The following is a 26,536-nucleotide window of genomic DNA, read 5'->3' on the forward strand; positions in this document are numbered from 1 at the left end:
TTCGTTTCAGCCACCTCCATGTAAAGATGATCAGACTAAGGCCCAAAGACTTCTCCAAGATCACTTCCCTCGTTAGTAATAGAACCCACATTGGAACTTGGGGCTCTCACTTCCAGTCCCACACTCCGGGTAGAAGCGAAGTTGATCTTACTTCACAGACGGTCTGCTCAGACACCTGTGCATCAGCATTTGGCCACTAAATCCTAAACTTGTGGAGTGGAACACAGTGGCCGTCAACTTCATCCATTTGGCTTCAGCAAACCACGTCGGGAAGGAGTTCTTTATGTATTTTGTTCAAGGCAAGAGCATTATTCACCATGATGCTGTGTTCTCTCAACCTATAAATTAGTAGTTCTCGACCCTGGCTAAACATTAGAATCACCCAGGGCAGCTTTTAAAAAATACCAATGCCCACACCACATCCCTAGAAATTCAGATTTAATTGGATTGAGGAGAGACCCAGGCACTGGTAAATTTTTTTTTTAAGCTCCCCAGGTGATAGTTGAGAGCCACCCCAGAGGATAAAGTGTTTCTCCAAAGAGTCCTAAGTTGGGAGGCTGCTTGTTCTATAGAATAGGGTCAGTATGGACCTGCTGTACCTTAGCGAATGGGAACAAACCTTTCTCTTAAACAGGAAACTGACTGCTCTTCGAACGTTTTCCTTGCGAAGAATGCAAATTGCATTACCAACTCAGAATGACGTAATTTGGAATCTCGTAACCCGGTCGTGGTCATTTACACCTGGCAATTTTTCCAGACTTTAACTTTGTAGGCCGTACTGCCTACCTAAAAGCTCTCAGGCAGTCCCAAAGTGAGCTACTGGTTTAGTGTGAAAGCTGGCCCACTGGAAGCAAAGTCGAGCAAAGGACAGAGGACTTACCAGCGTTTGAAGGGTTTGCTCTTTAGACATTAATACCCGTTGTACCCGATGCAGCAACAAATGCCTTCCTGCCGCTGGTATGGCAATGGAGCCTTGGTGGATGAAGAATGTAGGTCAAAGACAAAACGAGGAAACATCATCTCAGGCTTCTGCCTGGACAAGAGCCCGAGAAGAATAAAAGACAAGACTTTGGAAGACCTCAGAGGCTGCTAGTCTTCTGGCGTCTCACTTTGTGGCCTCTTCCGTTATAGGGGAACATCTCTACGTGACGAATTGCCAGCAACACTCACACCTATCAGAATTGGGGGATTCGCGGTGCTCATGTTCCCTTGTGCAGGTTGTTCACTGCCCAAAGGTGCCTGGGACACGGGGGCTGAAATGTGCAGTGAGAAGCACTGAAATGTCCAGGAAGGACAAGACGACTCTATTTGTAGTTTACAGAAAGATGCTGCCCGGAAAGTGGGATCCCCGAAGAGGGATAAAGACACAACAGTTTTCCACGTCCTTGTCATAAGAAGCAGAGGCCTCGTGATGAAAACAGGGAAGAAGAGAGAAGAGCAAAGAGATGACCGAAAGTGTCAGGGTTCCCAGGGATCGTCCACCCTCCCTGGTGCTCCAATGCTCCAATATCAGTGCCTCTCGATGGTCGTTAAGGCTGGGCTAAAACAGGAAAATGTACAGGAACCTGGTGAAATGTGGAAATGGAATATCTGTAGAAGAGACAATAAGACCCAAGGAAAAAGGAAGTCTAAGGTGGGAACATTTTTTTATGTGCTCATTCTCTCCTCAACTGAAGTTGGGGCCCCAGCCATGGCTCACGGGCTTGCCCACTGCTGTGACAACCTGGTTCAGCTTCTGGGAAAGAGAAAGAAAGAGCAGGGATCCCAGCAACAGTCACTGGTGGAGGGCCAGGACGGGCGCCTCCACCAGTGAATGCTTCCAGATGCACTGAAGTGTTGTCCCAAAACACGGCTCAAGAAACAGCTTAGGTAGAGAGTGACTCCTCTGGAGGAAAAAAAAAAAAAAATCAGTCATTTTGACAAGGTCAAAATACCAAGAAAACAGCATTCCCAATTGAGAAGTTACGGGTCAGGACCACACTCCATTAGAAAATGCTCTTTTCTGCTTCTCCCTCAGACATTTTGACTCTGACATGATTTTTAATAAGTCCTCCCGAACAGCAACTCTCTGGGCACATGGTCTCAACTAAAAACATGTAAGTGGTTGGGTTTGGGGTAAGGGTTCTCTCCCCTTACCCATGACAAAAAGAAAGAGGAGGGGGTCAAATAATGGAGCTAAATAATCCCATCTGAGAACAAATGGTCCCAGGTGCTACTTGGGCACAGAGTTAGTGGGTTGTAGTGTTGTCTGCACTGTTCAGAGGGACTCAGAGGGAAGGGAAGTTTCCCTCAGGATCTGAAAATTGGGGCAATTTGGATGATTTCCTCTTCGCTTGTACCTTGGAAAGGTAACCAGGGAGGAAGCCAGTGGAGTGAGAAGGAAGGAGGGAAGGAAGGAAGGAATGAAGACTGAAGAAGGAAAGAAGAAAAAAGAAGAAAGAAAGAAAAAGAAGAAAGAAAAAAAGACTGAAAGAAGAAAACAAGAGAAAGAACAAAGAGACCTACCACTCCCAAAGAAAGCTTCCGTGCATGACGTCCCTCCTCCTTCACCGTCCTTCGCCTCCCGCCTCCCTACCTCCTCCCCCCCTCCCTCCCTCCCCCTCCCTCTCTTCCTTCCGTCCTTCCTCCTCCCTCCCTCGCCCCCTCCCGACCCCCCCGCCGCTCTCCCTGCTTAGTTTTCGTGAGGACTGTGAAGAAGGTCTCATTTACTGAGCACAGACAGCTTGCCCAGACGTCGCTTGGCTTTTCCATATATGTGATTCCACGTAATCTCTAGAACACCACTGTGGGGTAGGTATAGCTGCTTAGTTAATAAATGGCCAGGTTGTATCCCATCCAGGTGTACCTGACTTCAAACTCCTTCCCTTTTCCTTTTAACGACTAGTGTCAGCCAACTAGACACACATACATGTACACCTGTGTTTATGCATGTGCACACGTGTGTTTTATTCCTTAAGTGCTTCTTAATCTTGCCCTATCACCAAGCAACCAAACAATGAGAGTAAATTTCCTATGTCTGTTTTTTCTGCTCTTCTCAGACTCTAAATGGTTTTCCTCTCTTCAGAGTTACCACTAATGTCGTTTTCATCTGTCGTTGCCTGTATCTTATTGAAAAAAGGAGAAGAGGAGGGTGGGGCCGAGGGAGATCATTTGTCCTGGCTCTTTGGCTTATTACTGGGCATAGACTACTTTTGGGGGGTGTGGGTGGGGGAGGGGGATGCCCCCATTTCGCCAACCCCATACCACGCAGCTGTGGGAATTCTCTCGTCTGCTTTAGATAACAGTTCAGCCCTGTTTTGCCCACAACTTCTTGAGAGTTGAAGTCTCCTCCTTCACGGAGAAGACAACCATCCTTGGAGAAGCTTCTTTTCAAGCAGCCATTGTACAGTCCTCTGAAGGAGGGATTGCAGACCTCGCCCCCATGGCCAGGGGCCTCTACCTTTTTGGTTTTTCCCCCTGGGGAGATGGGGAGGGGCTGGAGGTGGGAATGTGTCTGATGAGGCTGCAGCCTGCCTCCCGTGGGTCACCTGCTGCCCAGGGGAGGAGAGCCATGGCCAGGTTTTCCCTGTGTCTCCCTGGAGCAGACACAGATGCTTCAGGAGGAGAGACGCTATCACAAAAGGGTTTATTAGGAAGAAAAAAAAAAAAAAAAAACCAAAAACATGTGAAAGGGGATGGGGTGTTGGCAAGCAGGCTTGCTCCAAGCTCAGCCTCTGCTGTCTGTAGTCTCCATTTATTGATTCTTTTCTTTCTCCACTCCCCACTTTCCAAGGGTTCATATTCACTCCACAGAGAAAAGCAATCTCCAGGCAAAAATGGTTACAGTATTTTATTAAAGTTTGGTAGAGAGGAGGGAAGAGGAAGGAAAAGGCTGGACTAGGGGGCACGGGGTGGGGGTGAGGGGGGTGATAATGTCTGCCTGAGAGCAAGGAAGAGAGAGGGAGAGAAAGGGAAGGCAGGCATGCATGAGAGTCTCAAGCAGCAGCCAAGAAGCAGAGAAAGGGCTGCTGGGGACAAGGAGGGGGGTGGTGTGCCAAAAGCCTTATAGAAAAAGAGCAAAGATCCGAACAGGAAGAATGGTTAAAAACCGAAGTGCAAATGGACCTTGGGATCCTCCCTGGGAAGAGGGCTACAAGCAAAATACAAGGCAGGATGCCGGGACACCTCAGAGTAACACAAGTCCTGAGGAGGCAGTTTGGAGAGGCCACAGAAATGGCCTAGCAAATAAAGAAACAAATGCCAGAGAATGCTAATATGCTGAGGGCCTTTAAAGAGAGGGAGAGAAAGAGAGAGAGAGAGAATGGAGGTCTGAGACACAGAGCGACATCAAGTGAAAGCCGAAGCAGAGCAGAGACAGGGACAAAACACACACACATAGCCAGACCCCAAGAGAGGGACACGGAGAGAGTCACACACAGAGAAAGACAGACAGGGCTGGGGGTGGGGGGGGGGCGATGGGAGTGGGGCGAGAGGGAAAGTCTCCAGCCAAATGCGGGAGATTTGGCAGGTGGACAGCAGCAGCCGGCCAGGCAGTCACTGCACTTGCTGCGTCTAGTCTATTGTTGTCTGGAGGGGGGGAGAGGGAGTTGTTTGTTTGTTTTGTTGTTTGGCCTCTTTGTCTCTTTTGTTCCAAGCAGTTAGTTTGCTCCTTTCCCAGACACTGGGCTGATGGAAGAGCTTTATGGATTTTTCTTAAAGGGACAGGATTAGCTAGTTTACCAGTGTAGCATTAGCGATGCCTCAGTCCTAACCAGTTTCTACCTAACAGGCTATATATATATATCTGTACTATTTTAAAAGATCAGAGTAAGGATGGAGAGTTAGTATTTTTGCTGTTTTTGTGACTGGTTAACAAGAATAAACGGGTCAAGTTCACCCTCCCCCCCCCCCAAGCGTCCTCCTCCAGGGTTGCCAACACTGCCGGGGGAAGAAGGAAGGAAGGACAAAAAGAAGAAACCCCTACAAACCAAAGTAAATGGAAACCATACATAAATAGCTCCAAACATTGGTACATGTTCTACCCCTCTTTTTTTTAACCTAGGCATCAAGATGAGAAATATAAACTCAAGGCTTTAAATAACCACCAGAAGAAGGGCTTTGAAGGGATAGGGGTGACTGGGCCACAAGTCCCCTGACGCTCACCAGGCAGGCACGGAAGGCTCCCCCTGGCCTCACACCCAGACCTGTTTCCTGTAGGCCCTTCCCAGGCTCCATCCCAGAGGACAGACACTGGGCTGGGGGCTTGGGGAGCCTGTTTTGGGTCACCCCTTGGGGCTTGGCCTTCCGGAAGGAAGGGACTGTTAACACACTCAGGGTGCCCTATGCCGGTGGTGTCGGAGGGTAGAGAGTCACTCAGCTGACCTGAGAGCCGCTGCTTATTTGTTTGAGGAGGGGTAGAGGAAAGGGGTATCCCGCAAGCCTCTGACTTTTTTGTTTCCGCAGAGACTCCTAGCTTCGCGTCCTTCCTAGTAATTTAAATCAGTTTTGGTCTAAAGCAGACAGCTTCTGAAGGAAATGAAATTTCAACACACTCCCAAATTCATCCACGTTTGATTTTGAATTCCATCTCTAGGCCTCCCTCCAAAATAATGCCCAGTCCTTTTTCTTCATCCTAACGACGCTTTTCCCTTGCTTGCTTTAAAGTCTAGGATGCTGGAGATTAAAAATCATTACATACAATCCAAGGGCTCGAGGCCCTAGGAAGGGTTCAGAGGGGGTGGAGGTGGGAGAGGGAAGTGGGTGCTCCTTTGCCAACAGGATCTTTTATGTTAGAAGCAAACAGATCCGGAGTGGACGCTTCTGCCCTGGAAAGTGCGGCTGCCGCAGTTGGAGGGTGCAGGCTGGCTCTGGGGGCAAAGCGGGCTGTCACCTCCACCCCACCCTCTGGGAGTTCGGTACTTAAGAGGTACACAATTCTGTCAGCCGCTGGGGTTTAGGGGTGGCAGGGTGAGGAGTTAAAAAGCAAGCTGCTTACACCTACAACTTATCCACCGCCCCCCCCCCCACCATAACTTTTCTCCTCTCGGCCACCGTCCCCCTCCTTTTTTCAAAGCTGCCATAGGTGTCCCGGCCCTTCGTCGTTGCGAAGTTTTTGCTTCTGCTCAGGTGCCATTTGAAGGGGCCGGGGAAGTCCCGCCTTTCCAGGGGAAAGGAGGAGGGGATGCGGGGGGGGGGGGGGCGAGGAGATGGGACCTTGGTTCCCGGCGGGCCCAGTCCGAGAGAGGCCTGTGGGAGGTGCGGCCGGAGGGAGCGAGGCAGCACGTGGGACACGTGTTTGCCCAGGGTTTGGAAAGAGAGGATGTTGTGGGGCTCGGGTCTCCCGAGACTCCTGGGGGAGGGGGCATTGGTAGGCAGCTTCGATTTGGGTGGACGTCTGACGTCCCAGGTCGCACGAGGTAACCGAAATCCTGCTAACCTTGAGCGTAGAACTTGATTCGGATCTGGGCACGCAGGCGCAGCCCCGCTCAACCCGTTAGCTCCCACGGACATCGCTTAGGGGCAGGCATCCTCGGTGGCCAACGACCTGAGGAGCACACCCGGCACGTGGAAGGATCAAAGCAAAGTGCTGGCCAGGACCCTGGCGGGGTCAAGTCCGATTCCAGAACCAGTCCAGCGGGGTTCAGGAAGGGCCCTGCAACCCCAGGCCCGTGAGTCCGCCCCGCGCCATCCGAGGGGGATTTCGTTTCTATTCCCCGCACGTGTCCCAGCGGCGCACCAGGAGATCCAGTTTCGCCGGAACGTTCCCGTTGACTTGTTGGTTTGAAAGTTGAGGCCCCGGGGTGGTAAGGCTGGCCACAAAAATTTCAAACCCCGCTAATCCTAGACAAAATAAAAACACAATAGGCCACAAACCAACCAACTTGGGGCACATTCTGTGGTGGTCTCCTGGCTGGGCACATGGAACTGCGCAACCTGGAGGGAGTGAACCTTTCTACTTCTAATGCCCAGTGTTGTGTGGGAAGACCTCAGGATGGAGTTACAGCCGGGTCCCCCGTCCACCGCATGCGCCCGTCTTCTAAAGAAGAATGAAAACAACCCCCCAAACCGGCCGCATCCAAAGCTCCGCGGGGTGGGGGGCAAGGGGCGCCGGAAGCTTGCCTAGAGCCCGAGCTTTGGCACGAATTTGCCTTCCACCGAGACGCAGGGTCTCCCAGGGAGACGGAACCCAGCCGGAGAAATCGCGGCCTGGGAGCCCCTGGCCCCCACTGGGGAGCCAACCCGCCCAGCGCGAAGAGTGCGTCCCCCGATCCCCACGCCGGGGAACTGCAAGGCAGGAGGACGCTCAAGGCTCCAGCAGGGTGGAATCCTAGAGACAAAAAAAAATCTGAAAAGAAAAAAATAAATAAATTTGAACAAAACTAAACTACAAACCCGCTGGTCCCCGCCGAAAGCGAGGTGGGGGAGGAGGGGGCGGGAACGGCCGAGGCGCAGAGAGTGGGGGATGCGAAACGAACTCCGTCCCCTGCAGAGTCGGTGCCTTCGGGGGCTCCAGCACCGCGCGCTCCCGCCGGCAAGGTTTGGACTCACGGGGGAGGGGGAGGCTGGGAGGGAGAGGAGAGAAGAAGGATAGGTGGGGGGGGGGGGGGGAGAAGGGAGGTGGTGGTTCTTTTTCTCCTCCAGCCAGCGCCAGCCGAGGCGAACTTGCGGTGGCGGAGCTCGAGAAAACTTTGGAAAGTTTCGGGAGCGCGGTTAGTGGTGGAGGCGCAGGGCAAAGAAGCAATGCTGGGGTGGGCGCTGGGGAGCGGACGGGGTGCTCCTGGGAGGCCAGGTCCTGGGGTGGTTAAAGATCCAAGCATCCTGGGTCAGGTCCGCCCCCGGCCGCAGAGGCTTCGAGGCGCTGACTGCGGGACGTTTCCTTAAGAGATGGACAAGACAAGACCGCGGGTTCGGCGGTCTCTGCCAGTGCGGAAAGCACTGCAGGGCGACGGCTCGGAGCAACAGGGGGAAAGGCTCGTCTGCCAAGGCGGGATTAGATCCTCCCGCCCAGGGGCCCCGTCCCCCATCTTCCCCCGCCCAGCGAGGGCCGCGCGCGCCAGGGATCTTTGGGGCGACGCGCGCCGTTTCGAGTCGCGCTTCGGCTCTCCGCGCACCACGTGCGCCCACGGCCTCAGGCGGGGATGTTTGGGCCAGTGCCTCTGAAAGAGAGGGGGCCACGCAGCCAAGACCAGGCTTCGGCCACGTTCGGCCCGCGCACCCTTGCTGGGGGCAGGATAAAATGGCCCAACCCAACTTTTCCCTGCGCCCTGGGAAGGAAGCGTGGTGCGCCCGCTGGAGCGCGAGGCCGCCGCCGCCCGTTCCACACGCGGCCTGGCTTTCTGCTTTTCCTCACTGCGCACCAGGGAAAGGCAGAATTCAATGATATCATCCAAGTGTCACGCAGTCTTTTCCTCTTTTCCTCTGGAGCCTAGTGTATTTCGAAGGGGTATCTCCCAATTCTCAAATAAATGTCTTTCTCTCTAAAGCCTGGCTGGGTTCTGTAGTAACCATTGAGGCGAAAATGACCACACACACACACAAAGAAAGAAAGAAAGAAAAGAAAAAAGAAAAGGGAAGAAAAGAAAAGGAAAGAAAAGAAAAGGAAAGAAAGAAAAGAAAATTAAAGAAAAAGAAAGAAAGGAAAGGAGAGGAAAGGGGGAAAAACCCAATCAGTTGTGAGTTTACAGCCTGAAGCGGCTTATTTGGGCCCATTGAACTCCATTCCAGACCGCGCAGCTCACCCTATTCGGGGAGAAGCTGGAGAATGGAGACAAAACAAGGTTATTTAAAGTGACTCCCGGAACGCGACTTCCCTTCCAAAACTCCTTAGGTGTCTGCTTCAGGGCTCCAGCTTAGCGCGGCCCGGGCAACCCAGCCTCGGATGTTTAAACCGGGCCAACCCCCGGGTGAAACTACCTGTTGGGAGAATGCGCAGTCTAGACTTTCGGCCCTCTTTTCTCCCGCGCAATCCCCGCAGCGACGGGATGGTTCTGGGTTTGGCAGGACTGGGGAGAGGACAGAAGAGCCGGGAGCAGCGGACAAACTCAGCAGCTCCTGGCTCTACCCAGCGTGCTGCGGGGGCTCTTTGGAAAGTGGAAGCAGTCCCTAGAACGCTGTGCGGGGCCCTTGGCTGCAGGGATGCCCCCAAACTCTCACGATTCTCGTAATTCGGAAACCACGAAGCGGTGCGGTTCGTGCCGGCTTGGTGCAAGTCTAACTTAAACACACACACACACACACACACACACACACACCACACACACACAAAGCCTCCTGGCGGCTTCCTCGGCGCGCACCCCCACCCCGCACTCCAACAGCCCACACTTTTCCCTGCACCGAAATTCACTTTACTACTTAAAATTCGGAAAACTCCGCCGCCGCTTGGACGCGCGGCAACCCAGAGGCTGCTTAAAGCTCTTGCACGAGTTGCTTGAGGGAGATCACTCTGCTCTTGCGAGCACACAGAATCTCTGTATCTTAAAACAGCCTAACCCGACGAGGAAGCAGAGTTAGCGGTGACAATCTGAGTAGTCTTTGCAGCCCGTTGGGGGAATTTTCGGAGCCTGGGGGACAGCGGGCTTGTCTCGCTGGAACCGGTGGGAAGGACGGTTCCGGCCGGGCCCTGGGGCTGGAAGTCTCATTTGGGGAGCGCACAGCCCGGGTTTGGCGCGCGCGTTTAATTACGTTCTTTAGGGCAAACTCTCCCGCACAGCCTGCGCCGACATTACTTCTGGGGGGATGTGGAGGCACAGGCTGGACTAAGCCGGGAAATCCCCCCTTCCCCAGACTCGGAAACCACTCCGCATTTTGTCTCCGATGCGGGTTTCTGCTCTTTGATAGCGAACTGCACTCAATGTGGGGAGCAGTGGGACTTGGGAGAGGCCCTACCGACGGGCCCGTTTGGGGTCCGAGGGTAGGGAAACTCTTTCTCCGTGATTGGGGGTACGGCGGCGCTTTATTTCTCGGGGCATGCGCTCACATTTTCCACGGTCGCAACGCACTCGGCTTAAAACGAAATGGGGACAAATATGAGGCCACTGCAGGGAAGGAGGGGGGTAAGCCTCATCTTGCTTAGGATACTCGTTCTGACAGCGAAAACTGCCGGGCTGCGCCGAAGAGCGAGAATTTATTAATGAGAATTTATTGCACAGGAACGAGAGTTGAGACTTCGAGCTAAAAGACGGCTCAGGACGCTTCCCGCGCGGCAGTCTTTTATGATCCTGCCGCATTAGTCTGTTCTGCCCCTAAGTCACACCCCTATTCCCAGTCTTAAGTGGCATTTCCCTTCCCAGTGTGCCTCTTTCCTGTGCCCACTCGTCCGGGGCTTCGTGTTGCCCAGGACCTCTCGGCGTCTGGAAAAACTCTCGCAAACTTGTCCTTCGCCCAGTGCGTATGCGCGGGTGGGCTCTCCCCGCGCCGCCGCGCCGCAGCCCCGGACCCTCCGGGGCCTGGGAAACCCGGTGCATTTTCCAGCGCTCAGCCTCTGCGCTCCTGTTTTATTTCAGTTCAATCCCAGGGGCACGGACCCAAGGATAATAAACAATGCTGCTTATTAGAGATACAAACGGGCGCAGAAAAGAACCACGCGGAAAAGCAAGCACAGAGACATTTTAACAAGTGGCCATGCATTCAGAACTGTCTTTGAAAGTGACTTGTAATGTACAATGGGAGGGAGCGCCTCTCCAAAATTACAGAAATTCTCAGAATGTAGGTTTGTCAAAGGATGATGGCCGGAGCTATTTTTATTTATTTGGTTTTGCCTCTGGAAATCAGGTGGAGTTGTTGCTACCTGCCCAAGCCTCTCTACAAGCCGCCTCCCCCTCCCTTATCCCCCTCTTAGATCGCTAGGCCTCACACACAAAAAAGGGAGGGGTCTTCCAGGTGTGGGCATCCTTTGCTACCGTTATTTCAGATCCCTCAAGGGTTGAAAACACTGCCTCCCCTTTAGGCAGTGACAACACGGGCTTTGGGGGAAGATGTCATCGTAACGGGTGTGGTCAACTAATTCAGAGATATGGGGGATTTTTTTTTTTTTGTATATATATAAACGCAGATACCTTGTGAGTGTTGACCCTGAGAGTGGAGGCTGGTGATTCCTCCTGAGGTGCGGGTGAAACCGATTTCTGCCCTGCCTGATGGCCTTGGGAAAGGGCCTCCCATCTGCTCTGATCGCCTCCACCCCTTCCAATGTCAGAAAACCTTCCTGCCTGCAAATATTGGCACTTCGCTACTACTGACAGGCGGTGCTGCTTTAAATAGGAAGAAGACCGCGGGGCGAAAAGAAAGTCACAACCTTCCTACCCACCAGACTACCTGCCTCCGGTCCCCAAAGGCCAAGCGCTGGCAAAAGAGACTTACAGGGAAAACCTCCGATTTCGGAGCTGGATGGGAAATGAATCAGTTGTGTGTTCCAGGAACAAAATCTCTCTTTGATTCTCAGGAACTGGGGTGCCCCGGAACAGGTCTCCCCTGTTTCAGTGCCCGAGCGCCTGCACTTCCTATGACCCTGTCTCTCCACTTTTCCATTGTTGTTGTTCAGATAAAGGTAAAGGCTGGGGGAGCTTCAGCGGTGCTTCAGTTCAGTCCGCCTGGGCAGCAAGTTCCTCTTGACTTTATCCAGAGTGCGGCTGTGCTTCTGGCGGTGCCAGGGGTGGGTCTAGTCTCACCACAGCTAGCCCCGCACCCCACACAGAACTCTCAGCCTCTGGACCTGCCTGGGGCTGGCTCTGGCTGGGTCTGGGGCCTCTCTTTTGAAATGCACCCCTCTGCCAAGCAGGGGCATCTCCTTGGAAATGATCATGGGGCCAACTGCACCCGAGGAATAGCCCAAACCTTCCCTCCCCAGCTCCTACCTAAGTTGCTGGCTTTACGTAGCGTTCATGAATTTTTGTTTCCTAACTTCAATTCTGAATGATCTTCAGAACTATTGAGCTGTCTACCCTAGAGGCCAGCTTCTCCTAGGAAGGGAAGGGTTTGTGCCCGATGAGTTCAAGCTTGAGAGGCTGGCCTCTGCACAACTGTGGCTGCATTTTAGAGGGGGCCTCAGGCATTTTGGGTGCTGGACTTCTTCCCACTGTTTTCCGATTCAATTGGAAGGTGCCTAGTAACTTTATAGAGAAGGAAACTGAGGCACAGAGAAGGGACTGGGCTTACCAAGGGCATACGGTGAACTGAGAGCAGAGTCTGCACCAGACCCCAGGTTTCCTGATTTGAAGTCCGTTTGCCCCAGTTTTGAGGCTGGTGTAGCTAACAAGACACTACTGTTCAGGAAACATCCACTGTGTGCCAGACCACTTATTGTGCCAGACGCTTTACCTAGGTTGTCATTACAGTAACCCTTAAGAGCATTATTAACCCCAATAAAAATTTGTAAAAATTATAAGAGTAACATATGCATAAATCAAAATATTTCAAATAATCCAAAAGGGCATAAACTGAAAGTAAGTCTCTTCCTCTGCCCCCTCTTCCAGAATAATGCTGATATTTTTCATTCCTTTAGTGGCTCTGTCCTTATCTAATAGACGTCACCGTTACCTTCTGAGTGAGGAGAGGGAGTGTCCCAATCAGGATAACCAGCTGTGGCTACCTGTCTCAGACCCAGCACCACCATGACTGTCTACCTTAGGGAAGGTGAGGAGTGGGGAGAGACAGGGAGCGAGGCCACAGATAAGAAGGCTCAAGTCAGAGTTCATGTCACCCCTTCCTCTCCTCTCCACCTGCACCTGCTAATGCTACAGTTTTCCGGGAGCTGAGACCATAAGCTCTCTCGGTGCAGGTAACCTGATGGCCATTTGTGAGGGCTGCATTCCTTCCAGGCCTCATTGCAAATGGACAAACAGCTTTCCTTGTGTCCCTGTCACCTAGCTGCTGTCACCCCAGTGCTGCCCGCAGCCTGTGCTAGCTCTGTCTGGGACTGGGGCAAGCTTCTTCAGCTTCAGATTTCCCTGCCTGTTGCTCGGGGTTGTTGGGAGGCTCAAATGAGAGACGGGGTGACAGGGGGTGGGAGGGGGTGAGGACGGGGGTGGGGGTGGACTGTAAACTTGAAATCTCTTTATGTAAATAGAGTCGCTGCTTTTCAAAGGTCTGGTTAGGACCCTGTGACCCTTCAGTTCAAGATGGTGAATGTCCAGGGTTGTTTGCAAAAGGGTGTGCTTGGGGGATATGGGGATTTGCCTTTGGGTGTTGTGCATATAGGAGCAGGTATAGAAGTACATCTTAAAGTGGAGGGGTTGTTCATTTTTCCGTGAAACATGGGAACACTGAGTCTTTGGGATCAGGGGCTGCGGTGAATATGAAGATTTCCTTCTGCGGGAGAACGCAGAGAGCCAAGTTGGTGAGGGCAGAAGGAGGCACTTCCCGGCTTGGGGTGCACAGTGGGTGGGTAAGAAGCATGGCTGAAGGGATGATTCAGCCTGTCCCTTTGGGTAGATGTCCCCCACCAAAGGCTGATGTTAGACGTTCAGGAGCAGAGAGGGTGAACGCTGGTATAAGCTTCCCAGAACCGATCATTTCATTGTTTGCAACTATTTTTGTGAGTGGAAAGGAGAGGGATTTTAGAGGATGCGTGTGATAATTCTTTCAGGAAAAGCTAGTCCTGTCCTCGAGAGTTCCTCATTCTGGAAGAATTGCTAGAAAATCCTGAATTGGTGGCGGAGGGCAGCGGGGAGGGGGCTCCAAGTGAGAGCAAGTGACGGGCCCTGGCCGTGGGCTCCTCCAGAAGAGGAGCAGCTGGGGAGGGGCTGGTGTCTCTGAAAAGCGCTTCTAGAAACATGCACAAGACCCTGCAGCATGCACAGATCTGAGATGGTACAGAGGGAGAGTGTGAGCGTCCAGGAGGAAGAGAAAAACGGTTTTAAGATGAATGAGGGGGGTTGGGGAGTGGGCTGGTTCCAGAGAGAAACCGTGAAAGGAGGGAAAGTCAGATTTTTTTTTTTTTTTTTTGAGGCCCAGCCAGACTTCAGACTTCAGAGAGCCTGCCTTCAATGCCTGTGTCAGGACAAAGGAGGCTGCGCCCCCTGGTGTCAGACTGGCAGTCAGCACAGCTCGCTGCGGCAGAAACCTGAGGGTGGGGAAACCAGGGTCCAGCCAGAAAAGTCCACGGGTCGGTCAGATGCCTTTTCTTCTGTTTGCTAAGGGAGTGGAAGTTGAAATAGCCTTTGCTTTCTCAGATCTGGGGTCTAAATCGAGACTGTTTCAGAGAAGGAGGATTTTTGTTGTTTTACATGCAAGTTAAGTCAACAGGACAGTACCTGTTTCAAAGTAGCCTGGTGGGGTAGGAAGTCCACTGACCGGAGAGAAAAGACGTGCATTTGAGGAAGAGTGTTGGTCTGGGGCGAGTCATTAAATATTTCAGAGCCTCCCTTTCCTTGGCTTAGAACCAAAGGGGTTAGACTAAGATGGCTTTTAAAGTTTTTCTCAAGCTCTATCCAATATTGGGATTTATTCATCGCCACACTCTTATTCTCCGAGAACCTCGAAATTTGGACCTCATTATTTTTCTTTTTCTTATGGGCATGCAGGTACAAATGTTTCAGCATGAGCTCCCTGATTCTGAGCAAAGGTGTTTGTGTCCCCTTTTCTTTTAAAACGGCAAAATATGCCTCTTTTCAGCACGGAAGCCATCCCTTCACCCTTTATGGAGCCTCCTGCAAAAAGCAACAGAGTGAGGTCTCCAGTCTCTGCTCTGCTTCTTTTAAAACTAAAGTAGGAAAGTGTCGTGCTGGAAATTATGCCACTGAGTGTTACATGTGGTAGGTGTGAATATATGCTTCAACAGTTCCAGGCATGAGACCAAAAACGTCCCCAGAATTAGCAGAGTTTTCAGCTATGATCTGGCTAACATTTCTACGAATAGGTACAAAGACCAATTTGAGAGTATGTTCTCTCTAAGGGGCTGTCTGGTTGGGATTCCGCTGGAATTTAAGGCCATCCCTTGGACGGTCAGGTGATTTTAGCGCGATCAGCCCCAGGAAAACTGCGGTAGGGGCTCAGAGTCCGCTCTCCTAAAACCCGCAAGTCGAATCACTGCGATGAGCGGTCATTTGTACCTCACGGCAATTGACTTCTTCCTTCTACACCGCACTTGAACTCTTATCTCTGCCTAGTGGCTACCTTTGCTTTTTGGTTTTAAGCCACGGATCGCAGGCCCGCGGAGAGGATCACTTGGGTAGTCTTGCGGACGTGGAGGGTGCGCGAGGCCATTGTCCTGCACCCCGCAGGGTCACTACTCCATACACTACACGAGAGAACCGGTTCCTCCGTAAAGGAGAGGGGATCAGGAGGAAGAGAAGCAGTACAACCGGATGAGCCATGGCAAGGGTTGGGGGCCAGAGACTCGGAGCACGGTGCTTCTCTGAAGTGAACAGCTGCGTTGTGGGCCGCGTCGACCTCCAAAGTTCATAGGTTGAAGGCCTAGCCACCGGGACTGCGGGCTACGACTGCATGTGGACATAGGGCCTTCAAAGATGCTCTTAAGTGAAAAGGAGGCCGTTAGGGCAGCTCTAACCGGTGTGACCGGGGAAGTCCTCGTAAGAAGAGGAGATTAGGACAACAGCCAGGTGCTGTGGGAAGACCACACGAAGACACTCCAAGAAGGCGGCCGCCGGTGGGTGGGCAAGCCAAGGGACGGCGCCTTGGAAGAAAGGGACTCTACCGACACCTTGTTCTCAGACTTCTGGCCCCCAGACTTGCGAGGAAATAAATTCCTGTCTTCTACGCCACTCAGTCTATGGTACTTTGTCACGGTGGCCCTAGCAAATGACTCTAGGTCGTAACTTGGCGCCCGCCAATCTTGTGGACCCATTCAGGGATGCAGCCCGGAGTCACCGATGTTTTTAGTGTTTAAGAGAGGTTAAGAATCTTTTGCTTTTGAAACGTTGGGAGCAGGGTGCATTTCACGAACACGCAACCGGCGCGGTCACGCGGCACCCCACGCTTGGCCCAGGAAGGGCCAGGTGCTCTGGCTGAATGTTCTGCTATGGCCATGTGGAAATTCGTGGATTTGAAGAAGGGCCTGCATTTTTGTGTTGCACGGGGCGCAACAAACCACGCAGTTAGTCCTTGTTGACAGCTAACACAAACTTAAAATACAGTGCTGGTTAAGAGTATGAGGGCCGAAACAAAATAGGTCCGAGGCTGGGTGTAGCGTGGGACACTGGTAAGAACTTTGTGTCACCAGTTGGATACAGAGAATCCTTCCAGTCTCTGGGGCACCTGGGCGGCTCACTCGGTGACCCTTGATGTTGGCTCAAGTCATGATTCATGGGATCGAGCCCCATGTCGGGCTCTGTGCCGACAATGTGGAGCCTTCGTGGGATTCTCTCTCTCCCTCTCTCTCTGCCCTTCCCCCCCCACTCATGTGCTCTCTTTCTCTCTAAAATAAATAAATATTAGGGGACCTGGGCAGCTCAGTCGGTTAAGCATCTGACTTTGGCTCAGGTCATGATCTCACGGTTTGTGAGTTCGAGCCCCACGTAGGGCTCTGTGCTGACAGCTCTGCTCTCTGCCCCTCCCCCCGATTGTGCTCTGTCTCTCTCTCTCTCTGTCTCTCAAAAATAAATAAATATTTTAAAAAATTTTAATAAATGACCCCAAAAAAGTCCTCCCATTTCTCTGAGAACCCCTGGGGAAGAATTTATGGGACCCAGAGATTTTCTGGGGGTGGGAGGAAAGGCACAGATATTCTGCAGGTTTGATTCCCTGGGATTCTGCATGAGCTAGTGTGGCCCTAAGATCCCGCCCCTCCCTCCCCCCCCCCCCCCCCCGCCCCAGGGATAGGCAGTGAGAACTTCACAATAGGAATACTTTGAGGAAAGGCCCAACATAAGGAGCTAAATGTTTGGTTTGGGGGAGGGGGCTGGGTTGGGCCCTGCGTACGGCTGATGCTGGAAGCTTTTCCAGAGTCATCCATCCAGGCACTGGAGTTGGGCTTTGGAAACCGCGTATGCTTGTTCCCCAGTATGAACAGTAGGACTCTGAGGGGCAGTGCAGCCCAATGTCAAGGCAGCATGGAGACACGGCGGTGAGAGAGGAACAGCGGTGAGAGAGGACTGGCTAGACTCCAGCTTCCTGCCTGTGGTGTGTGACCAGGATTCTCGCTTTGGAGCCAGTCAGCCCCAGGATTCTTGAGGGGTTCTCTGTTGGGCCGAGCTGCAAGAGAGAACCCTGGCCTGTTTTAAGGCAGACCCGAGCACTTAATTGGAAGTAAATAATAGACTTCCATTTCATGGTGTGTGCCATAGTAGTTGATTCTAATTTGGAAGGGGCAAGCTGTGCCCCTGATGAAAGGAATGTAGTCATCAGGGCTAGAGTCATGGGGATATTATGGGGATATTACGGGGAGATCCTGTGTTTAAGGATATGCACTGATTTATAGAAGCTCACTGAAAATATTATAGTGGAATGTTTGGTCAGGAGGTCTGCTTTTTTGGTTCTATTTCTGCCCAGTATTGGAGAACGGGTGAGTGTAAATTTTAAAAGAAGTAATTTCTTATGCACATTTGTGCAAACTCCCTAAGGGGAATCAGTGAAAGACTGTTTGAGACACTGGATTTCTTGGAAGAAAGTTGCTACATAAATTAGTGGAGAGCTTTTTTTTTTTTCCATGGCAGGTTTGCAGGACCCTCTGAAGAACCCTCCCATCATGGAAGGGAGAAAATGAAACTCTCTACCAGCGTCTATTAGGGAAGCTAAATTTCTCTCTTTCCGGCAAGTTTCCCAAACCTCGTGACTCTCATTTCCAGACCAAAGAGTAAGGTTTTATTTTTATTATTCTTTATACTTGGCATATGGAGGAGAGTCCCACAATGGGGCAGGCCAGACTTAGGTACCCCAGGGGGAATTCAGACACACCTACACAGTGCACCCCAAGCCAGCTCCTCCTTTCTCCTGACAGACAGTGCCCTCCTTCTCCCTGAAGTGTATGAACAGGACTCCCCCTCAGAGCTGAGCCAGACCCTGGATTCTCAAGGGCTTGGGTGAGTGGCCCAATATTTAAGATGATTGAAATTCTATGTGTGGTGTTTCTGATTTAATTCCTCAATGACAGTTCCCTTAAACATGTGGGAAATAAGAAACCTCACTGAAAATTTTAATCTAAAAGACCATTCGATTCGGAGAAATGAAACTACGTCCACATCAAAGCTTGTGTTTTAAAACAAGTTTTAAATGAATGTTGACAACAGCATTATTCACAATGGCCAAAAAGGGGAGACAATCCGAATGTCCATCAACTAATGAATGGGTGAACAAAAATGCGGTACATTCACACAATGGAATACTATTTGGCAATAAAAAGGTATGGAGTATTGTTACATGCTACACTGATGAACCTTAAAACATGCTAAGTGAAAGAAGCCAGTCACAAAGGCACCCATAACGTATGATTTCATTTGTGTGAAATTCCTAGAGTAGACAAATCTACAGACACGGAAAATAGATTAGTGATTGCCGAGGGCTGGGGGTCAGAGTCCAGGCATTGAAAGATGACAGCACAATAGGACAGGGTTTCTTTGTGAGGCTAGGAAAATGTTCCACAATTAATTCATCGTGGTGGAGAATGAACAACTCCGAAGAGGTATCAAAAAACACTGAATTCTGGGGCGCCTGGGTGGCTCACTCAGTTAAGCGTCTGACTTCGACTCAGGTCATGATCTCACAGTTCGTGGGTTGAGCGTCGTGTCGGGCTCTGAGCTGACAGCTCAGAGCCTGGAGCCTGCTTCGGATTCTCAGTCTCCCTCTTTCTGCCCCTCCCTTGCTCGTGCGCTCTCTCTCTCTCTCTCTCTCTCTCTCTCAAAAATAAACATTAAAAAGAAAAACACTGAATTTTGCATTTTGAATGGATGAATTCCATCATGTGCAAATTATGTCTCAATAAAATTGTTAAAATTGTTTAAAAGAAATGATACTTTTAAAAAGACCATTGGTTTATGTCTCTTTTTCTGAAGCTGATTCCCTTGGGACGCAGGTATCCAGGCTGAAAACCGGATTTTATGAGCTGAGGAAGATGACAATGTGAAAAATGGCGATTTTCCCTTAGGCAGAGATCTGATTTGCAGATCCCTTCGTACCCACAATGCTTGTGGCTACAGCTGCTTTGAACTTTGCTGAAAGGATTTTTCTTAGCTTGAAATCATTAAAATAGGTTTAAACGGCACTGAAGTGGCTTTATTGTTGTTATCTATTCCTTTCCCTTCCTTTAAGTAATAGCACCCCAATATCCTCTTAAGGAACCACCCACCTCGCTTTCAGTTCATGTGGTTTGAATCTTGCTAACCCTACGCCTTAGGCTCTATGAGTCAGGCCTGACCAATCAGCACATTTCATCCAGTGGTGTGTCAGAGCTGGCTCATCCCAGCTTATTCGAACCAACTGGTAAATTTTTAGGAACTTTGTGAGCCAGTTGCTAAATATGATCACTATTAAAATTTTAAGTACATAAATTTATAATTAAATACATTATACTTAAAATGGAGTTATTAGGCACTCAAAACTCATCGCCTCCTAATTATTTGAATACATTCTACTATTACCTGTTCTCCTGAGGTTACTTACATCTATCAGATCTGCATGATTTAAGTGCACCCCTGTGTGTCTCTTTTCAACCCCATGTTCAGTGACTTCCTGTCAGCAGCTTGGCCTCGGCCATGGGCAGTGTTTATACATCACAACTATGTAAATGCTGTATATCAGGGCTTCTTCTTTCCTGTCAAGGAGAGTGTCAATCATCTGCCAGCTGTAGTGGCTTAAATAGTACCCCCCCCCCCAAAAAAAAGAGGTTTGTGTCCAAACCGGGGTAGTTGTGAATATAACTTTGTTTGGGAAAGGGATCTTTGCAACTGTGTTTAAGATAAGCGTCTTGAGCTGAGAGCATCCTGGATTATCACACGTGTCCTTATAAGAAGAGGCAGGGGAGTTCAACACACACACAGATAATACAAGGAGGCAATGAGACCAGAGAGATTGACTGAAGGAGTGCAGCCATAAGCCAAGGGATGCCTGCAGCTGCTAGAATCTGGAAGAGGCATGAAACAGAATCTCCCCTGGAACCTCTAGAGGGAGCACAGCCTTGCTGACACCTTGACTTTGGAGGGTTAGCCTCCAGAAATATGCAAGAATAAATTTCTGTTTTGAAGCCACCCAGTTTGTGATAATTTGTGATGGCAGCCACAGAAAACTAGCCTACTGGCACCCACTGGGGTACTATTGTACGACCAGGGATGGGCATGTTACCCCAGTTAGGACAATGGGAGGTCAGCTCCGTGAAAGAAACCATCTCCTTCTACTAGGGGTTGCCAAATGGTGCCATTTTTGCCACCATATTTGCCTAAGAATGAAAACAGCACAGAAAGTTGTCAAGTAGACATCTGGAGAGAGAGAGAGAGAGAGAGAGAGAGAGAGAAAGATCCCAGAACGATGTTGTTTGAGAAGCTGGACCTAGTCTACTACTGGAATTCTCTATTGCATGAATGCATTAATTTCTTTTCTTTTTAAACCAAGTTCCTGACCGATATACACATGTGAATTTTAGGGAACATTTGAAAGTGTTCTTTTGCACGGACAGGGTTGTAAATACACACGGTTGCTATCATTTGATCAGTTATTACTGAAATCAGGCATAACTAACAAAGACAATCAGGGAAACATATAACAAACAGTGAACAATCTGAGATCTACCTGAATTTGATCGTGTTCATTTGTTCCACAAACACTTACTGAGCCCAACCATGTTTAAAGTGTTCTTCTCAGGGCACATATCCATACATTTAACAGCTTACAACTTATTTGCCAGTAAGGAGTTTAGGACAGCTCACATTACTGAGGTCACCAGCAGTATTAACTTTTCATGACATAGCCCATATTTTTCTGGACAGTACTAAATTCATATAATTTCCTTATTTTTCCTAAAGAGAATTTGTTTAATGTACAATGAAAATATTCTAACTTCTTTACGAGATTCCATTTAAGCACATTCACAAATCATAAAAAAAAAAAAAAAAAAAAACTTTTGGCAAATTGAATATTTTAAGTTGGGAATTATTCTTCTGGTGATTTTCAATGACACTGTGCCTTTGCTAATTTTGTACTTCTCCAGAATTTTTATTCTCCATTATCTTAGTAATTTGTTAGCATGGATAGGCACATTTCTGAACGGAGGGTGTCACAGGAAATCCCAGAGATAGACATACTGTATTGAATATTTTTAAAATAAAAGGAAAATCTTTTTACACCCAGAATGTCTACCTTTATTTTTTTTAGTTCAGGAGATTTAAAATTAATTCTGCCCCCATAATTCTATTTTTTTCTCATACCTTTCAAATAGCTTTTTTTTTTTTTTTATGAGCACATTCTTCATGTTGGATGAATTCCCAGCCAACTTTTTAAATCTAATTAAACTCACCTAAGTTTAACTCAGATAGCATTTGCGGTTAATTTCTTAATGGTTGATAAACTGGAAACCCATCTTTGGAACTTATTAAAAAAAAAAAAAAGAGGTTCCTGAAGGTTGCTTATTGCTAAAAGAGTCCGTTGCTAATAATGATGTCACAAACATCAATAAACTAATGCCCATTTGTCTGGACTTAAAATAGAATAAACTTTCAAATGCAAATATCCAGGGGCATCTGGGTGGCTCAGACTTCAGACTTCAGCTCAGTTCATGATCTCACAGTTTGTGGGTTGGAGCCCCATGTTGGGCTCAGTGCTGACAGCTCGGAGCCTGGAGACTACTTTGTATTCTATGTCTCCCTCTTTCTTTGCCCCTCCCCAGCTCACTCTCTCTCTCTCTCTCTCTCTCTCTCTCTCTCTCTTTCTCTCTCTCAAAAATAAGCAAACATTAAAAAAATGCAAATATCCAAATATTATATTATTCTTTTACACTTTATATTTGCTTATAGCTTTGCTTGTCAAAGAAAGAATTGTTCTGAGTATTTTCAAGGCAAAAGTAACAACAACAACAAACAAATCCATAAACAAACACATAAGGAACAAGCAAGCAAACACACACACAAGCACACACACGTGAGGCATAGGGAATAAGAGATTTCACTAGGACATACAGCAGACATTAATGAAGCAACAATAATTCAAGTCTACTCTCCTTCCAGTCTGGAACAATCCTGTTTGCTATGAAAAAGTAGCCACCAAAATCTTTTGGGAGATTAGCATCATTATCAATACGGATTTCAAGGAAAACGTGAACAACATAAAAACTTAGCTTTCAGATTCCCCATTTTTATAGCCCCATAAAACCTAAAATAAAAATTGGGAGCACATCCAGTTTATCAAAGAAAGGTCAACAACAGACTCAAAATAAAAGTTTAGGAAGTCACTTTCTATTAACAAAAGCAGCTTTTAAATATTACTTTTTCCTGATAATTCTGGCTGAGAAGAACCCAAGCAAGTTAGCTTTTATCCCTAAGGCCAAAAAGAAACTCACCACCAAAGTGGAAATACAAGGCACCGGAAAAAATCAGTGATTTGTTCCCTGATGGCAACTTTATGCCAGAGACACAAGAGTTTCTTTACACGAACTTGTTTTCTTCATGTGGAAAACACTGATAGAAATCTAGGTGAATGGATATAATTAAGTAGTTGTGTGGCTCCAACTCTAAAATGCTTTTTTTTTTTTTTTTTTTTCTTTCCATCAAACACCTCAGCGCTTGCCCAGTAACGAGACGAGAGGAACAGCCTTCTAAGAGTGAAGCCCTCAAGACGTTTCCAAGCTGCCTGGACAAAGGCTTGGAATGACTACAATGGTGAACCATCCTGCCTTGGACCTGAATCTAGATCGATGACCTAATACATCTTTTCCAACTCTGACTGCCATGGTTTTATGAGCATCAAGGACTGGGCGTCTGCCATTGTCAACAAGTAAGGCCTCTCCAGAGCTTGAACATCCACAGAAACCCAAGTACCCCCCTCCCTCCCGAAAAGCACAGATCGCCCAGTCTCCCAGGGCTCTGCGTGCTGCCTCTAGCTTTCACGTGTGACACAGAAACTCCTCTTTGGCAGGATTAATTCTTAAATAAAGGAAGTGTGTCCGTTACTCTCCCCTGTTATCTTGGTTTAAGAACTCTGAGTCAGAGCAGATCTCTGAGAAACTAATTAAGCTTAGCTTAAGGGCCTCTCTTTTTCAGGGGCCCTTCCAAAGGGCTGTACCTAATTTTGTATTTGTAATTTTGCATTCTTTTTAAAGTTATTTCTTTACTTATTTTTGAGAGAGAGCGCAAGTGGGGGAGGGGCAGAGAGAGAGAGAGAGAGAGAGAGAATCCCAAGCAGGTTCCGCGATGCCAGTGCAGGCCTGGACTTGGGGCTGGAACCCACCAACCTCAAGATCAGGACCTGAGCGGAAGTCAGAGGCTTAACCAACTGCACCACTCAGGCACCCTGGTCACTTTGCATTCTTTTTAATAAAAAGTCCCCTTCATTGTATAAACTATAGCCCTCCCGCCCCATCCCAGGCGATAGGGATCTACCCTGGAGCTAGGTAAATTGCACCAAATGTTAGTTTGATAAAAGTGTAAAAATTAAACACAAACTCCCCTTCACGTTTTATGATGTCCCCCCCACCCCCACCCCCCTTCTGGCAAGTCATGGTTAAAGAGGAGACCTCTTGGAATCTCCGGTCCTCAGCTGTCCTCTCAACTACAGCGTTAGCTCAAAAACTGGCTGCGTTTTAAATTTATTCTCCTTAGCTCCTCATTAAAAGAACACGCCATTGTGGGCTAATTATTACAATAGCTTGTAGACTCTAAAGGCCAGAAGAATTTCCACGAGTGGCCTCCCTTTGGTTACGCGGCATCCCTGTTCCAATTTCAGCTAAGTTGTGTTTTCCAGTAAAGTTAATGGATTTGGACTAGGCTTCTATACTTTGGTAACAGGGCTCTCAAGGGACCATGCTACAGAAACATTTATTTTTTCTGATCACAAAAATAATGGCATATCTATATAAATATATATACACACATACATAAGTAACTTGAAACATTATAATAATGCATAGCTTTGAAAGTGAAAATCTTCCATAATCCCACACAGCTGAGAAAACCCGTTAACATTTTTTTTGAAGGCATATAGTAAAATTTCATTTATTATTTTACCAAAAAATGGGATTATACTTCAACTTTGAAGCATGCTATTTTCCACCTAGCACTACGTCTTAGACATCCTTCCATGCCACTCTGTAAAAAAGTGATCTTTTTAATCTTCTTTTTTGATGGCTCCATGGTTTTGTACTCTATGGCCAGACCATGCAATCCTTAACCAATTGCCTGTTAACGACATTTCGGTTCTTTCCAGTTTTCCCTGTAACAAATATTCTTGCAAACATCATTTTACACTTACATCTTTGAGCGGTTGTAGGGGTGTTTCTCTATGATGAATTCCCAGAAGGTGAATTATTACGGGGTCAAAGGTTATGAGCATTTCATTTTTAATAGCTATTGCCAAATTGCCCTCCAATAATTTTATACCGATTTACGCCTTCAACCACGCTGTAAGAAGGAGCCTGTTCCCCTCCCCACCCCCACCCCCCGCCCTTAGCAACACAAAAACCATGCAATTTAGGGATGTCTGATGTGAGTTAGGAGTTAAGAGGTTCAGTCTGGGGAGTGTTTTGCCTTTGTGAAAAGCTAACAAAGACATCAAAAGTCTCCCCCTTTCCTTGATGAACCCCTGGCTCTGAGTGAGCCAGTACCCAGACATCTAGTTAACATGAGAGGTTCAAATTCTAACACCTAATGCTTGCATCTAGCTGATTTTTGGGGGGGATGATTTGTCGCTGAATGTATAAGCAAATGTGTTAGCTATAAAATACTTAGTAACCTAATTATTAGAGAAATATAAATCGGTCTTGACTTTCGCACTGCTGTCTTAATGTGAACGACACATTTAATGTTAGAGCGTCAGTATGTTTCCATCTGCAAAATGCCTTGATTTCACCTTTTCGTTGATTGGTGCGCAGTAATTTGGAAAAACCTATTCTTGACAGACATGCAAAACGTGGCTTTGAGTCAGCCTATTAAAGAGGAGCAAGGTTTGCCAACATCCAGTCTTCAAGAATTCATTTTGAGGCTTACTCCAGTTTACGTATCCAGAATTAGGATCGTTGGGCGTTAGATGGGAAAAAACTTTAGGGGTTATCTAGTCAAAAGACTGAAACTCTATTCCACAAAGCCTTGGAGCTGCTTCAGGGAGACAGAAGACATTGGTGGAAGAGGAAGTCAGCCCGCCATTAAAGGTTCATGGTATTGCAATCCTAATTCCACCACAAGAGCGCTGCTCTGAACTGCTTCCTATGGTGGGTAATATATTATGTTATATGGAGCAAGTTGATCTCTTATTTTCCTCTCCTGTTAAGACAGACATGATGACAGGGCTCATTGAAGAGTAGTGGAGTTTTGGGGCTCAGTTGGTTAAGCGTCCACCTTTGGCTCAAGTCACAATCTCCTGGTTTGTGAGTTCCAGCCCCGTGTGGGGCTCTGTGCTGAGCTCAGGGCCTGGAGCCTGCTTCAGAGTCTGTATCTCCCTCTCTCTCTGCTCCTCCCCTGCTCTCATGCTCTGTCTCCCTCTTTCTCTCAAAAAAAAAAAAATAATAATAATAATAATAAATTAATTAAAAAAAGAAGAGTCGAGAAGGTTTGTTTGTTTTTTCTTTCTTTTTAAGTAGGCCTCAGGCCCCATGTGGAGCCCGACATGGGGCTGAAACTGAAGGCCCTGAGATCAAGACCTGAGCTGAGATCCAGAGCTGGACGTTTAACCGACTGAGCCAACCCAGGTGCCCCAAGAGTAGTGACGGTTAAATTAAGTAATACTATACACTTACAGTGCTTAGCTTTGTGCCCTAAACATGCCAAGGAACCAAAAAGTGTTTGCTAATTTATTATTTAAGGTTGTCCTTTGAAAAGGGATTTTGTTGCTTAAAGATACATTTCAAAACCACCCATTTACTTTTACATCTATAAAACAAGGTGATTATTCCGGATGGAGTGGCTTTAGATTTTATTTATTTCCCGCTTTCCAATCCAGTGATCTTACTCGCAGATTCCAGTGCACTTTGATGGAGAATGCTGGGGGGCTCTGAGCATAACTGGCCTCCCACACACCAGGTGGCGCCACCTGCCATCCAGCTGGCCAAGACCATGGCTTGTCTATCTGCCTTGCTCTTGATTTAGGAAAGAAACATGACCTTGGGAAGAAAAGTGTCCCTTGCCCTGTGGGAGAAGTTGCCCACGGGTTCACCCCGAGAACTAAACATGAAAGTTGGAAAATACTAGAAACATTACCTAGGTGCTATCTCTTCTGTGATTATGAGGACAACTGAAGGGAGTTCAGAAGTGGACACTTCAGCCTTCTACAACGAGCTGAATTTTCTATTCTTGGCCAGACACTTTCAAAAGGAAGAATTCACACAACAAACATACACCCTTATCAATCCTTTTCTTAGGAAAGCTTGGCTTGGTGGAGGGGAAGTTTTCAAGTTTGCCTAATGAGTCACAGACGTGAGGCAGGAAGGGGAGAGCTTCAAGCATTTTCCTCTTCGAGAGGTCTAACCGGAGACCAA

At 48.4% G+C, this 26,536-nt stretch overlaps 1 long non-coding RNA gene across 2 annotated transcripts in view; it reads left to right on the forward strand.

Moving 5' to 3' along the window:
• LOC115499497 overlaps positions 1-26,536 on the forward strand; it is a 58,165-nt gene that overhangs the window by 22,676 nt on the left and 8,953 nt on the right. The window contains exon 3 of one of the 2 annotated variants that reach the window (XR_003964175.1): positions 22,632-22,845. This is a non-coding gene — a long non-coding RNA (uncharacterized LOC115499497). Of the gene's footprint in view, positions 1-22,631; positions 23,129-26,536 lie in introns of those variants that run through there. The other variant, XR_003964174.1, reaches the window with a different exon arrangement.

This window comes from Lynx canadensis, chromosome D4 (assembly GCF_007474595.2).
Source record: "Lynx canadensis isolate LIC74 chromosome D4, mLynCan4.pri.v2, whole genome shotgun sequence".
NCBI classification, from domain to species: Eukaryota; Metazoa; Chordata; class Mammalia; order Carnivora; family Felidae; genus Lynx; species Lynx canadensis.